Here is a 16,926-nt window from a genome sequence, read left to right as displayed (position 1 = left end):
ATTTTATCTACCAGCTTGTTAGCTTTATGAATAACTTTTAATTCTTTAGACATATGGTATATGGGCCTTTATTTGTACTCTTGCCCTAAGCCCCACAAATGATAGGGGTGGGTCTATTTATAATAAAAAGTGCTTGGGACTAGAGAACTACGTATTTAAGGGAAAGTATGCTTCTTTGCTATTGATTAAAAGTCTTGACTACAAACCTAGATTTTTATTTACAGCTAGTGATTTATCTGGAAATTTTTCTCTAAAGCCAAGTAGACCCCTATCAAATAATTATCTGTGTCTAGAATCACATTTTCATAACAAAATAATTATTGGTACTTGTTGATTTCTTAGTTTTCAAGCAAGGGTGTGGGTCCTGGCCTCTAGTCTGTCTTATCTGTCCCTGCTCCGGTCCCTGCTGGGGCTGCCCCTCTCACCTCTTCTCTGCTTGGCTTCAGCCTCCTTCCTTCCACTTCCATTAGCCATTCTTCTAATAAAATAAAAGTAATATAATTGTTCACTGCATAATTTAAAAGATATTTTATTCAATAGCAAACAAATGGACTCATATTTCTTTCTCTCAGAAGGAAAAAAACTAACAATTTTTTTAAGTGACTCAAGTCCCCCCCCCCCTTTGGGTCATATACTTTTAGTAGGAAACATGCTCCATTTTGCTATATCAAGTAGTGTATTGTTAAGGCTTTTGATGTCTGATTTTTTTCCCCAATGGGGGTGAGGAGGAAGCCAGGCCAGGCTTTGTCAGGGTTCTCCAGGCTGGAACGACTTGAGTAAGGTATTTACTCACAGCAGCTGGGAGGGAATGAAGCCAGAGGGTGAGTGTAAAACTATATTTGGGGAGGTGTGGCAGGGGTTAAGTATTAATCTGGAGAAGCAAAATCTTGTCATCAAGTCCAAGGAGCAAGGTCAGCGAAAAATAGGAGGTGAAGTCAGAGATCAGGAATTCAGTAAACCCTAGTGCAATGATTAAGGCAGGTATGAGGTGAAAGGGTCCAGTGCTACGAATGCAACAGACTATCCCAGAGCTTCATGTTGTAGGGTGAGCAAACATGGCCTAAGCCCAAGACAGGTTTAGCGAGAGACAGTATGACAGCCCTGGCCCAGTGGAACTCAGACTCTAGTGCTCAATGAATCCCTTTCAGATGATGAAATCGATTTATTAATTAGGCAACAATGTAGATGAAAAATATATAAGGTTTATTACAGTAGGCATATTGCCAGCAAACTCAGAGCTCTCCTGAAGAAGGGAGGAAAATGTGTGAATGTGGACATTTAAAATTCACTAACGTTGCAGACAGTGGTCACTCTAGACTTTCTCTTGCTACCAAATACTCCATCTAACCCAGTCATTTAGGAGTAACAGTTTCTTATTCCAAAATGAACAAAAGTCCTTTCTCCCCCGCCCCCCCCCCCCCATTATTCTGCTTTCCAGCCCCAGAATCTGGAACTCGGGATGGAAGTAGTGATGATGAGTCAGGGTAGTGATGAGTCAGGGTTAGGCCAACAGTCTCACCTGTGACAAATACTGTAAAATCGTATGCCTGCGTCTGAAGCAGCTGATCTGGCTGAGGGGGCAACTCCAGCCCTTTGCAACTAGGATCCTCTAGAAGAGCCACATCCACACGTGCTCACGTGAGCAGGGCACGTACTTCATGTGGTTCTCAGACCAACAACAGGACATCACCTGGGAGCTCATTGGAAATGCAGGCAGCAGACTTGTGGGGGTAAAGAGACACCACAGGCCGTATAATGACATCTTATCAACATCTCTAAAATGGGTTCTGCAAACCACTAACGACAGATGGGAGTCTATTATCTGGGCAAGTCAGTCAGGAGTCACACTCCATATACCCTCAGTTTTATTCAACTCGCTAATGTCTCACTGAATTCATCTTATGTCCTATGGTATCTATTTTTAAGAACCCAAGAGAAAAAGAAAAAGAAAAAAAAAACATGTCAAAGTGCCCTGTTACTAAAGGGTAGGAGGAGCCTCTCCTGAGAGACCAGAATATTATCATCAGCAGTGTCAGTGGCCTCAGCTGTTAGCATCCAGTAAGATTCGATTGTTTGCCATGGTTGTGGCATTTAACACAATTAAATGGTGGCTGGCAGTGGGAACCAGGCACTAGAAGAGACAAGGAAACTCCTCTTACCTGGTAAATGTTCTGAAAGTAGAATCAGGAAGTAGTGACTTTACCAAAAGGTACAGTAACCTGACCTAGTGACATCAATACTTCCCGCTTCCTACTACACATGTTAGTGATTAATGACAGAATTTAACCACCTTAGCCCAGAGCAATACTATTTCCTTCCCAGTTTTGCCCCATCAGTTAGTAGTCAGTGCTCAGGGATGTGAAAGACAACTATTTCTCAATGGAGCAGCACTGCTTAGCATATTAATAAAAGCACTTTTCAAATGTTTAGCTGCTCAAGGCAATGGAATAATATTTCATTCCACAAGTTAAATCTGGCCCCTGCTTAGCTTTTCAAGGCACCTATTATCTGTTTTAGATTACAAACTATAAGTTCCCTTAATAGAGCCATTTTCATTTTTGTTGTTAAGGATGAGACCAGGGCAAATAGTAATGACTGAGGTAACAGTTTTTCTGGCTGGAGCTTGTCCCTGATTGTTGCTTCTGCATTCTGGGCAATAAGGGATCTCACAGACTTATGAAGGGACATTAGCTTAAATAGGAAGAGAACAAGACAGAGGATAAGGGATTGAGTACCAGCAGATAAAGCCTAGGAACAGATGGCTTTCCAAAGAGGGCTAAAGATAGTGATCTGTATGCTGTTTTCCGTGTTCTTCACAAAGCTAGAAAAATTATTCTTGAGATTTTAGGAGTCTAGCTTGAATGACATTATATAACAAGAACTGTAAAGACATAAATATAGATATTTGAGAACAAATATCTCAATAAATAGCAATAATTGTAGCTACCAATTTAGAGTATGCTATTTACCAGCTACATATAGCTACAGGATTGGTGATGATCTCGTCATTTAACCCTCTCAACAACTCTTCTTTTACCCCTGAGTCTTCGGTGAAGTTTTATAAAACACCACAACCTGACCTGAGCTGAGTTACGAAAAGTAGAACATATGATGGGCCTCAGGAAAGACTGACTGAAACCGAGGACTCAGATATTTCCAGGGTTCGCTACAGCCTTCATCACAACTCCTTCCTACATTGGACCTTTATTCCCCCCAGTGCAGGCTGGCTTCTTCCACACAAGAGGAAATAACAGCTCTAGAGCCTCACATCTCATAGTGCTTATCACCAGAGATGGTGTATAACAATGCTACTGATTTCTGAATATTAATTTTGTACCTTACGACTTTGCCGAATTCATTTATTAGCTCTAGTAGCTTTTTGGTGGAGTCTTTAGGGTTTTCTTTGTACAATATCATGTCATCTATGAATACTGACAGTTTTATTTCCTCCTTTCCAATTTGGATGCCTTTTATTTCTTCTTCTTGTCTGATTGCTGTGGCTAGGACTTCCAGTATTATGTCGAATGAGAGTGGTAAAAGTGGACACCCCTGTCTTGTTCCTGATCTTAAGGGAAACGCTTTCAGTTTTTGCCCATTGAGTATGATGTTGCCTGTGGTTTTGTCATATATGGCCTTTATTACATTGAGGTATGTTCCCTCTATTCCCACTTTGCTGAGAGTTTTTATCATAAATGGGTGCTGGATTTTTATCAAATGTTTTTTCTGCATCTATTGATATGATCATGTGGTTTTTATTCTTTATTTTGCTTATGTCATGTATCACATTTATTGATTTATAGATATAGTACCAACCTTGAATCCACAGAGTAAATCCCACGTGATCATGGTGTATGATCTTTTTAATGTATTGCTGGATCTGGTTTGCTAATATTTTGTTGAGGATTTTAGCATTTATTTTGTTGAGGATTTTTTCATGAGAGATATTGGCCTATAATTTTCTTTCTTTGTAGTGTCTTTATTTAGTTTTGGAATTAGGATAATCTTGGCCTTATAAAATGGGCTTGGGAATCTTCCCTCCTCTTGAATATTTTTGAATAGTTTGAGAAGGATAGACATTAGTTCTTTGAATGTTTGAATGTCCAGAACTTTTGTTTGTTGGGAGTTTTTTAGTACTGCATCAATTTCACTAGATGTCATCTGTCTCTTCAGATTCTCTGATGCTTCCTGATTCGGTTTTGGAAGATTGTAGGTTTCTAGGAATTTAACCATTTCGTCCAGATTGTCCAATTTTTTGTGTATAGTTGTTTCTCTGGTGACAGCCACCCGCATTCCACTCATTAACCTCATCTGCTGTTTCTGGCTCAGTGCTCCTCTGCTGTCCCCCAGAGCCTGTTACTGACATGCTCTCCCTTCCACCTCCATAAAATTTACTTGCCCTATTTTTTATTTCCTCAGGGCCTAGGTTTCAGCCAGCAAATCAGACAAACTAATTTTCATTTAATAGAGAACAGTATTTGGAGAAGCCAAAAGGAGCACATGCCTAGGCAATAAATGTGCACCATTAACAAAACATTGTGCTTTTTCTGATTATAAAATACATTTGTATTATAGAAAAAAATTTAACCACCAAAAAAATAAAGAAAAGAAAATCCACACACAAAAATATCTCAGACAAGTCATAAGCTTGTGGTTTTAATATAGCACGGCAGTTAAGAGCCCAGACTCCTGCCTAAGCTTGAACTCCACCTCTACTATTTTCTAGTGTGTGACCTTGGTCAAATTACCTAACCTCTCTGTGTCTTAGCTTTATCATCATCTGTAAAATAGGGGTAGGGATAGTATCTATTATTGCTCTGAGGATTAAATAAGTTAACATATGTAAGATACTTAAAACAATCCTTAGCACATAGTAAGGTTTATGTGTTTTACTATCATTGTCTTGGCAAAATAAGAAAGACCAACTGACCGGCAGAAAAGGGATATATACCTATAGACACAAAGACTTTTAAAAAATATATTGGAATTACCCTTTGCCTACACTTTTCTTATACTTAGAAGTATACCATGAATTTTTAAAAAATATATATCTTTATTGATTTCAGAGAGAGGGAGAGGGAGAGAGAGAGATAGAAACATGAATGATGAGTCATTAATTGGCTGCCTCCTGCAGGCCCCTGACTGGGGATCGAGCCCGAAACCCGAGCGTGTGCCCCGACTGGGAACCGAACCACTATCTCCTGGACCCTAAGTCAATGCTCAACTGCTCAGCCCTGCCTGGCCAGGCTACCATGAATATCTTCCACATTTTAATATTCTTTAACAGCAGGTGTTTCAAGCTGGTAAATCCGGGCAGAATTCAGACCTTGCCTTTTGTCAGCAGAATAGTGTTGCTTTATAATTTAAATTTTAATGCCTTTAGGTGGAGCATGAACCCTCCAGTGTACCACCAGCCTCACACTCACTAGTGCTTTATATTCGAATGTTTTGCACTTTTAGTTTACTTGCTAAGGACCTGTAGACATTTGTGTTTTTCAGCCCCAACATGATTATTAGTTGCATATTCTTTCATTCTGTGACTAGGCCATAATTTACTTAAGCAATTTCTATTGTTGTTTATCTGTTGTTTCTAACTCACTATTATAAATAATGCTGTGAGGAACATCCATAAAAAAAAACTTTTTTATACATCTCTGTCTCTTTTCCTTAGAAAAACTCCCTAAAAATAAAAATGCTGGGTCAAAGTCTATTTTTAAGGTCTTTAATACATATTACTAAATTGACTGACCAAAAAAAAAATTGTATCATTTTACATTTCTTTCTTTTTTTTTAATGCTCACCCAAGGACATGTTTTTATTGATTTGAGAGAGAGAGGAAGGGGGAAGAGAGTGAGAGACACACACATATCCATCAGTTGCCTCCCACACACGCCCCCACCAGGGATGGAGCTCGAAACCTAGGCATGCACCCTGACCTGGAATCAAACCTGCAACATTTTGGTGTACGGGACAATGCTCCAACCAAATGAGCCACCCAGCCAGGGCCCATTTTACATTTCTACCATCTCATTTTTGTGAACAGTTCCTGATACTGGTATTTATCACCTTTTAAACTTTTGCCCAGAAACGGTCTACCCATCAGTAATATGCATCTTTTAAATATGACCTTTTGAGGATAAAATATTTTTTCATCCAGTCTCCCAACCTCATTATTTTTCTGCTTTCCAGATAACTAAGTGAAATAATTGTGGGAAGGTAAGAATCTTAGCTATGGCCTTCAGTGACATCTAATATTACCCAAGTGTCTATGCCTTGAAGAGCTTGCCAGTGTAAATAGCAGGAGTAAGCTATGGGATCTCTTTAGTCTCCTAACCTCTATCATTAAGGTATGAAATTCACACTAGTGTAATTATTATTGCAGCTTAGTAATAACAGCAGCAGCTATCATCCGCTGCACACTTCATTATGTTCAGGCACTGTAATAAGCACCTTACCTTCATTAATCCTCAAAGTAACCCAGGTGATAAGTATTATAAATATTATAACGGACAAAACTGAGGGTTACACAGGTTAAAGAAACTTGTTTCAAGTTACATGATAATCTGTGGCAAAGGCAGAATTTAAGCCTTGACTAATCTAACTCCAAAACCACAATACTAAAATATCTCTAAGCATATTATTGTTAATAATATATCTCCTTCACTTAACACTTTTAATTTTCAAAAGGCTTCCGTATACAGAGTTTTGTGCTGATGATAGTAAGTCTGGGATTTGATGAAGAGGTATTGTACTGAGGCAGTCTGTCGCAGTATAGTAATAAACACAAAATCTCACATATCCATTGCTATCCATTAAGGTTATAACCAGTACCATACTTGCAGTTAGAACTCCAAAATTACTCACACAAGCACTTTGAGTTAGATGTAGATGACAGCCCTATAGATCTCCCACACACAGGCTTCTCCTAGTTCCAGCAGGAATGCCAATTACAGAATTATGACAAGAGTGCTGGCCCACTCCAACCCATCCTCACTCAGCAAGTTTGTTCTTTTTCTGTTCTCCAGCTGACAGAGCTACTTTAAAAAAAGAAATCATTTCTGCAAACATTTGAAGCAGCTCATCCTTCTGGTTTTTAGCATAATATGACAGTCAGAATAATCTAGAAATCTGTTTTTCCAATGCTTGAATAAAAGTTCTTGAGTTTTTAGTATAAGTTTTTTGGGGTTGTTATGGCATTAGGTTAGGTCAAAAATATAAATATAAATGTTGGTTTTGACTTGTTCAAAATAGCATATTTTGAATACTGCAGTATTATTTTGTACTTACCTATGGGCCTCATAAAGATTAACTGCAACTTTAAGCAAACATAATCAATCGGGATGGTCTATGGAAGAAGCTAGGGCTTCTGGAAGTTCTCACACTCTACGTAATCCTGAGAACTTTACCCGAGAGAACTCTAGAGGAAGAACTCTATGTTTATAATAAAGCTCTATGGCTCTAAATTCCCCTTCCCTTAACTTCCTTTTCCCTTCTATAAATACCCTTCCATCTTGGCATGCAGGCCAGAGTGTGCCCATGGATTGCTATGTCTGCATGCGCTAAGTTGCAACCCGTTCTTTTTCCTGAACAAATCCTTTTTGGTGATGAAACACCTAGTCAATACTATTTTTCAGTTGACAGGTCTTTTAAAAAGGTTATTATGATTCAGAGTACTAATAAAATTCATTGCATAATTAATTTTAGCAGCTTTCTTTACAAGATCAACACACAACAAAATGTCATATTTTGCCCCTGTTTTAGTAGTTCTCAATCTTTTTGGTCTCAGGAATCCTTAGCATTAAAAAATTATTGAGGACCTCAAAGAATTTTTTATTATAAGGGTTATAGCTATTGATATAGAATAAGGGAGAGAGAGAGGGAGAAACATTGATTTGTTGCTTCACCCGCTTACGCATTCATTGGTTGCTCCTTTTAAGGTGCCGACCTGGGATTGAACCTGAAACCTTGGTGTATCAGAGGATGTTCTAACCAACTAGCCAGGGCCTGTTGTGATATGTTGTTTTAGAAGGTTGACATATTTGAAGAAAATTCAGCCTCACAGAGATGTGTAGCTAGAAAAAGGAGGAATGTTTTAATAGCCCCCCACTGGACACCGAGCCCACAACTCTCATATGTGCCCTGACTGAGACTCGAACCACGATCTCCTGGACCATAGGTCAGTGCTCAGCCGCTGAGCCACTCCAGCCAGGCTATTTTTTATTTTTTTGTAATAGTTTTACCATTTTTATTTGTACATTTTGGTTGTTAATTCATTTATAATTATTTCTGAGTAGGGTTTCAGGGAAGAAATCTGTCTTTATTTTCCAAATGTATATCTAATGTTCTCAACTGCTTACACTGTCCATTTTCCCCCATTGATTTAAAATATGACCTGTACCATAGAGTACATTTCCATTTAAACAAGAATCTATTTCTGTATATTCTACTCTGTTCCAATCTATCTGTCTTTCCTTTACAATTTGCGAGCTATTTTAATTATTCTTGATGGTCTAATAGTTGACAGAGCAAGTCCTTCCAGCTCCATCTGGTACCCATTACTTTTTAAAAGAAAAAAATTTTTAATTGTCTATTTTATCTATATTCTCTCTTCATATGTCAAGTCCCTACTCCCAAAATTTTTCATTAGAGTTCTGATTTAGATTACATTGAATATAGAGATTAATAAGAAAGATTGACATCATTATAACATTGAATTTTCCTATGCAAGATTATATTTTTTCTTCATTTATTAAAAATGTTTTAAATTGTCTTTTAAGAACTATTTACAATTTTTTTCATATAAGTCTCAAACATTTCTTGTTTAGGTTTATACTTTTTAAAATCTTATAAATAAGATTTTTTTCTATTAATTTTTCATTAGTTATTGCTGGCATTTGGGAAGCTCTTGATTTTGCTTATCTTATATTAGGACATTTTATTGCACTGTCTCATTAATTTAATTAACATTCCATTAGTTGTCTTAGATCATCTAAACAGGCAATCATATTGCCTGCTTGTAATGATTTTTGTCTCCTCCTTTCCAGTATTTAGCTCTTTAATTTCTTTTGCTTTGTCAGAGATTTTAATGCCTATGAGAAACTTAGAGTTTTTAGAGCTAGAAAAAAGACAGTGAGGAGAACACAATAGATGCCACTCGTATGAAAGATACTTTAAATTTATTCCATATAGTTTTTAGAGGGTAAGTCCAAAGAGTAAAAATTAGTGGGGGACAGATTTTGGCTGTACTATAAGGAATAGATTTCTAACAATTTGGACTCTTCAAAAATGGAACAGCCTTCTTGTGAATTAGTGAGTTTAATCCTGTTTGAAAATATTCAATCAAATAATGGATGACTGTGCCAGAGAGAATGAAGAGAAACATTTACTTCAGGCCAGATGATTTCTATATTCCCTTCCAACTCTCAGGATTCTTCAGATTCTCTAATTTTAGGTTCATGAGCTCAGTACGAGTTATAATCATTATAATAACATTTTCAGATGAAAATGGCAGCCTCCATCTTCATAGTCAAGAATTCAAACACATTTGGTGATTTAATACAATGTGTACAAAATTGGTCTGAGTAAATAAAAGCTCACACAATTATATTTTTTAAAATTTCAGAGCTATTAAAGATTTAGTTTAGATCATATTTCCCCACATATACATGATGGCTAATCCTACTCTAAGAGCTAAAAGCTCGTCCAAGTCAGGTGTGCAATGACCAAATAAACTCATTCATTGCTTACCTGAAAGGCAAAGAAAACTCTAACAACTCAGTAATATAACGTCTATAAAATAACTCAGCTACATTCATCTCCATAAAGGTGAAAAAATAAAGTTTAAAATATGAAGCAGAGACAAGATATATTAACCTGTGGGAATGTTTTTTCAATTGTGTGCCTTTAAACTGACAGAAAATAAACCCTCACTATTAAAATAGATAAATTATGTTACTACATTTATGTAGTAGTTGTAGCCAAGGATCCTAAACAGAAAATTGTCCAGTGGTGCCAAGGAAATCAGTAATGGTATCAAGAATTATTAGCTTCAGATTTCAAATTCTATTTTAAAAAAGATAACATTTTATTTGTTTTTAAGCTAAACTCTTAAAATCAGAAATATTATTCAATAGATACATACCAGAGTTGAGGGAAATTTTTTTGGGGGGGAAAAAAAGACAAAAAAGCACTGAGAAAGTTAATTAATTTTCTAGAGAATTCTGCTAATATTAGATTTAAATGTTTTAACTAGATAGTAATTTACTTGCTCTCTTGTACTTTATGTAATCTTCTCTAGTTTATGTTGTTACAATCTTACATATGTTAAACAACAAAAACAAACTAATTACATATTTTGCATGATCAGTATGTTACAACATTAAGATCAGACTAATAATACAAAGTTACCACGCCAATCCCAATTTTTAAACTCCCTGCAATCTTACAGCAAGTCCTCAAGAATGTAAAGATGTGAACAAAAGTCTTTATCTTACTACAGAAGGCATAAACATCATTATAAAGAGAAGAGATAGTTAAAAGTAATATAATTAACATGATTATAAAAGCATTTCTAATAAAGAAGAGGAAATAATTATATTGCTTGTAGTTCTATTCATAGTTCATTGAACCACTAAAAATAAATTTCTATTTATTATAGAAATAAAATAAATGCAAAATACGCTTAATCTTTGGCTATTGATCCAGCATTCACTTTTTCCCAATCTAAACAACTTAGTCTTAATTCCAATGGCATACTGGGTGGATTGGAAAAGGAAAATGCTAAAAATTGGCTACTGGAGAGTTCTAGGGCTGTGGCATAGGTAGTAAGAGTGGAATTTAGGAGGGAAAGGCGGTCTTCTCCCAAAGCCCTGCTTTTACTGCAGACATCATCTCAGACAATGGCAGCTTCGTCCTGCCGGCTGTTCAGGCTAAAAACCTGGTGTCTTGCTGGGGCTCCCCTCTGTGTCACATATCCTTCCCGCAAACCCCTAGCTAACACTGCCTCATGTGCAGAATCCACCGCTCCCTCACCATCTCCATCTCCTGGATTAGACCTCCCACGTGTTTGCCTGATCACCATAAAAACTCCTTACTCATCTCATCTCCCTGCTTTTTCCTTTGCCCTCTGCAGTTTCTCAGCCCAGCGGCCAGACTGATCCTCTCCTCAGAGCTCTCCAGTCACTTACCATCTCATTCAAAATAAGTCAGTGCCCTCACAGTAGGGGCCTCCACACACCGTTCCCCATTATCCGTTTTCCTCTCACTGCCTCAGCTCCAGCTACATTGGGCACTTTGCTCCTCTATGAACAGGCCACTCCCACCTCAGCCCTTTGCAATTGCTCTTCCTGGGAGGTTCTTTATTTAGATACCACGTGGCTTATTCCTTATAATTCCTTTGGGTTTTTGCTCTCTGTCTCTCTCAGGGAACGATTTGCTGGCCACCCAATTTATAACAGCAAATCTTACTCATTTCAATACTCCCTCACCTCCCTTCTTTAAACCTATTTTCTCTATAGAATTTATCACTATCTAATGACCATAAATTTTACTTATCTTGTTTGTCTGAATGGCCTCACTAGATTGTAAACTCCATGAGATTAAGGATTGTATCTGTTTTGTTCAATGGTGTCTTTCCATGGCTAGCACATAATAGCTATTCAATAAATGCTTGTTGAAAGCAAGAATACCCTCCACAAATCCTCTAGTAACCAGTGTCAGGAGCTAGACGTCTGCATAGGTGACCCACACTTTCCTCTAAGAACCACATAGAAAAATGACTTTGCGGAAGTTAAATGTCTTTCAATTTTGATGTTTTAACTCAATTAAAAGTAGAGCATTAAACATTCACATAGCCCTGGCCAGTGTGGCTCAGTGGTTGGAGAGTTGGCTGGCACACTGAAGGGTTTCAGGTTTGATTTCCCACCAAGGTTCGGTCCCTGGGCCCCATCCACGTGAGAGTGGGACGCAACCAATCGATCTGTCTCTCTCACACAGATGTTTCTCTCTCTCTCTTCTCTCCCTCCCTTCCTTCCACTCCCTCTAAAACAATCAATGGAAAAATATCCTTGGGAGAGGATTAACAAAAAACAAACAAAAACATTCGCAAAAATACTAGACCATCATTCCCTTTACCTCTTTCCTGTCTTAAGTCTTGATGCCATCACTTTACTTTCAGAAATAGTTCCTAAATACTCCACAGGAGAAAGCAAAGAAACACTGAGATACTGGGCCCCTATCTTTACGCAGTCTTCCCTCAAAAAGTTGATAGGATCCACACCCCTCCATCAGGAACTAAAGAAGGGAGATGTAGCCTTCTTCCCCCCCCCCGCCCCCCCTTAAGGAAATGCTTTAGCCAAAACTAAAGGAATGAACAAGCTGTCCTCAGGAACCTATTCATGGATAGAGGAAAAAAGGACAGCATGTCCTAAGAAATGTCAAAGGACTCTGGAATTTATACCGTTTTGGGGGCTCCATACCAGTGCTAAAGCAGATCATGGCATTGTTAGATGTATATGAATATGTTGCTCCTAGAAACTGAACAAGACATGTACAGATATAAAACAAAGACAATGACTTCTCTATGCAAAAAATAACACTCATAGATTTATGAACTGGGGCTTTCCAGTCCATTTCCTTCATCTGAAAGACAGAATACTAGTGAGCTTAAATCTTTTCTGAAGCTCATCCAGATATCAGTAGTAAAATATACTATAAATCAGATTACCTGGCTCTCAGTTCAGTGTTCTTTCATTCAGTCAAAGTCCTCTCTAATCCTGAGTGTTCCTCTGACAGGGAACTGAATCATTCTATAGCATCTGAGTTTAAATTACCGTGTCACCAGAAAATAATAAATCTAATTTCCCAATATTATTCCTAAATTAAGTTGTGGTGAGTCTGGATGTTATTTTATTCTTTCAGTAGTAACTGGAATTTAAAGGAAAAAAACGATTTCACTATTAATTATATATTTTGTCATAAACAGAGAAAACTGTCACTTGCAGTATAGTATTCTGGGTATAACCATGGATTCTGGTGTTCACACCTCCAGGTTCAAGTTCCAGTTTTGTCACTTATTAGTGGAAATCTTCTTGATCTCTCTAAACTTTAATATTCTCATTTTTAAAAAGAGGGCCACAGCACCACTTACGTTGAGTTGTTGTAAGAATGATGCATGAAAGTACTCAGCATGTGGCCCAAGATATACATATATTCATACTGACAGATCTATTGTGGGTTGCAATCAAACATGAATGGAAGTTATAATCAAATTCCCACCCTTCAAATTTTAGGTCTGACTTTCTACTTGTTAAATTAATCTCCCAAATTAGAATGCTTGTTGATTTGAACCTTACAGCAATTACTTTTGTCTAGCTTCTCAAAAAATGAAAAAATTATAAAGCAGTCACTTTATGCAACAATTCAATAAGACTTAAAGCCAAGAACAGATTAAACTCAACATTAAACAAACATCTTGTAACCTATTTTGGCAAAACAATGTATTTGCCCATATTCACGTAAGCATTACTCAGTGAGCCGGCACCCAACGTTAAAAAGAGCCTTCTTGGTGGTCCAAGGGCGCCCTCTGTCTGAGTGTTGAAAAAATTCAAATGTAAATTAAATACTTTTTAAAAGGGATGCTTTTTCAAGTAAATTCTTAATTCTACGAAATTAATCCTCTCTTTAATCACTGCTAGCAGATAGTCAGAAAAAACAAATGCCATGTCATTTGTTACAAGAGAACTAGAACGGTCCAGTCTACATCCCTGTAATTTATCTAGGAATTTGGAGAGAAAACCCATATTTCCCCAGAATTTATTCCATACTCTTCAATAAAATTATTGGTGTGAATCACCTAGATAAGTATATTGATCTCTTTGTTTGTTCTGTGCATGTAAAACTCTATACTTTATTTAACATGCCATTGTAGCAGTTTGCCCAGTAATGAGTTTCACCAACATTAAATATTTATTGGGTATCTTCTGTGTGCAGGGCACTGCACTAGTGAAAAGGGTGCGGGGGAAACCAAACACATTCTTTATCCTCAAAGAAATAACAATGTACTTTCTAAGCAAGTATAAAAATAATCTGTACAGAGAAACATATGGTAAAATGCCCACTGAAAAATATGTTTTTCTTTATTTGCTACTTTCTGTCACCTCATGAAAACGATTCAACTTCTTGGAACCTCAGTTCTGTAATATAAAGATAATACTCACCTCAAATGGAAGTTACAAAAGTTAACTGAGATATTTGTAAAGGGCTCAGCACATAGTAAAAGCTCAGTAATAGGTGGTTGTTATTTATTAATATTGATATTAAATATTAACATTAAAGAGAATAACAACATCCCATATTCAATTTCATTTGCTTCAAATGGAAAGACACGTAAACAAAATATTCTGTATCTTATTTTTTCAACACTAAATATTTTTTCTAGTGAAGAAAAACAAGTGATGCTGATCAAATGATAGATCAAGTCAGTAATGAGCCATTTCTAAAGGAATTTTAATATAGAAAATATCATAAGACTCCTTTACCCCTAATGAAACTTAAGAATTTAGAAGAACGTGCATTTTTTGGTACTTATTTCATATAGCTTGCCTATTTCTTGAAACACCTAAAATGTTAAAAATAATTGCATCACATTAGATGGTCATCTACATTTGTACCACAAAGAGCAGCCCAAGAACAGAATCATGACCATAAAAGGGATCTTACTAATATTATAGTTCTTTTTTTTTTAAGAAATAAGAACTTATGCATCTCTTTAATGTTAATCTTTTAACTTCATTTTGTGAATTTTAATAATTTCTGAAGGAGGCAAATACATGACAAATATTTTTATATTCAGTTTATAATAGGGAAACAAATAGTAAAACTAAGCATAGTACAAAATATTTGTTAAGCAAAAGTAATTAGGCTAAAGACTACATGTAGTATCTCACTTAACTCTCGCACCAACTTGAGGTAGGTGTTATCTTCTCCATTTACAAATGAGGGAACTAGGGCACAAAGGGATTATGCACTTGACAAAGTCCTGCGATTAGTACACAGCAGAAGCAAATCCAAGCTGCCTCATTCCAGAGCCTACATTCTCATCCTCTAAATATGCTCCCTATTATTTTAAAGTAATAATTTTTTAAAATATCTATGAGTCTATAGTGACATAAATAATTGAAAAATAAATAAATGAAGGGAAAGATTAGCTCTTTTTTACAGAATTCCAAATGATAACTGTAGGAGCAATGAGGGAAATAATTACCATTAGATAAACATCAATTGTTTCAGGCAAGAACCATCAATGGGTTTCAGTTTAAATTAGGTGAAAGTATGATGAGATATAGGATATTAGCAACACATCGAGGTATCTACATCTGATATTAATTACAAGGAGAAAAACAGTAATTTTACAATGGAGAAATTCAGCAGACACCACCTAAACCAAGTGATCAAAGTTAACATCACCACCAGAAAGGCGAAATCACTGAAATTATTGAATGTGCAGACAGAACCCTTCATGCAAATTATCTTTTCTTACAATTTCACAAGGTAGATAATACATATTATCAACATCTATCAGATAAGGAAATGGTTGGAGAAGTTAAGAATATTGCACAAGGACTGGCTGATACTAGTGATACCATCACTCTTAGTCTAAATATTTTTTCAGTTGTTAACAAGTTAGGAAATCTAATTTGAATTTCATTGAATTTCATCTTTACTTCCCTCCTATTTTGTACAAAATATTTACATTCCTATCTTGTCAATGTATAAAATTACACTGCCCCTGACATCAATGGAATTTCATGGGCAATGGAATGATTTAGTAAGAACCTTGTCAAAATAGGCATTTTCCTTCCCCTTTAAAATGTTATAAAGTATAAATAATCAAAAGAATGCAGTTTCTTTCCATGTATTACTTGCAGATTGACTACTGTCTAAAAAAAGCGTTAAGTTTCATGGACAAGCCTTTCTCTCCTTGTTCTTTCTCAAAAAATGCATGAAATGGAAAACAACTTATATTGAAGCCCAATTTACAGGTAAGAAAAAACAAAAACCAAGTGACAGGTGAGTGGAGGTGAATTTTCAAATATCAGTATCTTAAAGGATTTGCAGGTGTTTCACTTTTTATTAGCATTGGGGCTTTCTGTTTTTTGTAATATATGAACATTTTAAATTGATAAGAACAGAACTTTCATATAACATTAGATTTCTCTCATTTGTATCCATTTAAAGATTCACATTTTCATTTTACTGTAACTTCCCTTTCAAAAAAAAAATCTCAAAAATAGAGGGGGAAAAATGCCCAATGGGAAGTTTTATTTACTTGGTAGGAAAATTGAAAAGGAGAGAAAACACATTCTTCACAATCTCAGAGGTGGTGACAAAATCTATATATCAAGTGGCTTCTAATATCCCTTAAAGGATGTGAAAATTGTATATAACGTTTTACAGAGTAATCTTAACAGACAGATTAATGTTCATGTGCTCTGGATCTAGTTTTAATTGTATACTTACGATGAAAGAATGACTGATTTGGTAATTTTGAACCTCTTGATTGAACCGACCGCAAAAACACTGGTCGTTATTTTGGTGGAGAGGTTTGCAAGCATTTTTATAGTCACTGATTTCTTGCAGTGGTTTCTTGCTATCTTCCTGACCTTACAATTCCCCAATTTAAAGGTGTGGGAAAACTAACATTTACCTTCCTTTTCGGGAAATACCTGTGGGATATAAACACAAATACAGACTCTTTGAAGTTGACGACTTTAAGATTTATTTTGTTGCCAAATATTCATTTGTCGTTTCTTAAATCAACATTTGTTGAGTTTTCCCTTAAAATCCCCACGCTGCTTAGTTTTGGCCCCACCGGACACGTGCGTCGTACGGGTTTCTGGCCGGGGTAACTCGGCTCCGCCCGCAGCACAG

This window comes from Miniopterus schreibersii, assembly GCF_964146895.1.
Source record: "Miniopterus schreibersii genome assembly, chromosome: 19".
In the NCBI taxonomy this organism is placed as follows: Eukaryota; Metazoa; Chordata; class Mammalia; order Chiroptera; family Miniopteridae; genus Miniopterus; species Miniopterus schreibersii.
The sequence above is the reverse complement of the archived record's forward strand: the minus strand, read 5'-3'. Positions refer to the sequence as shown.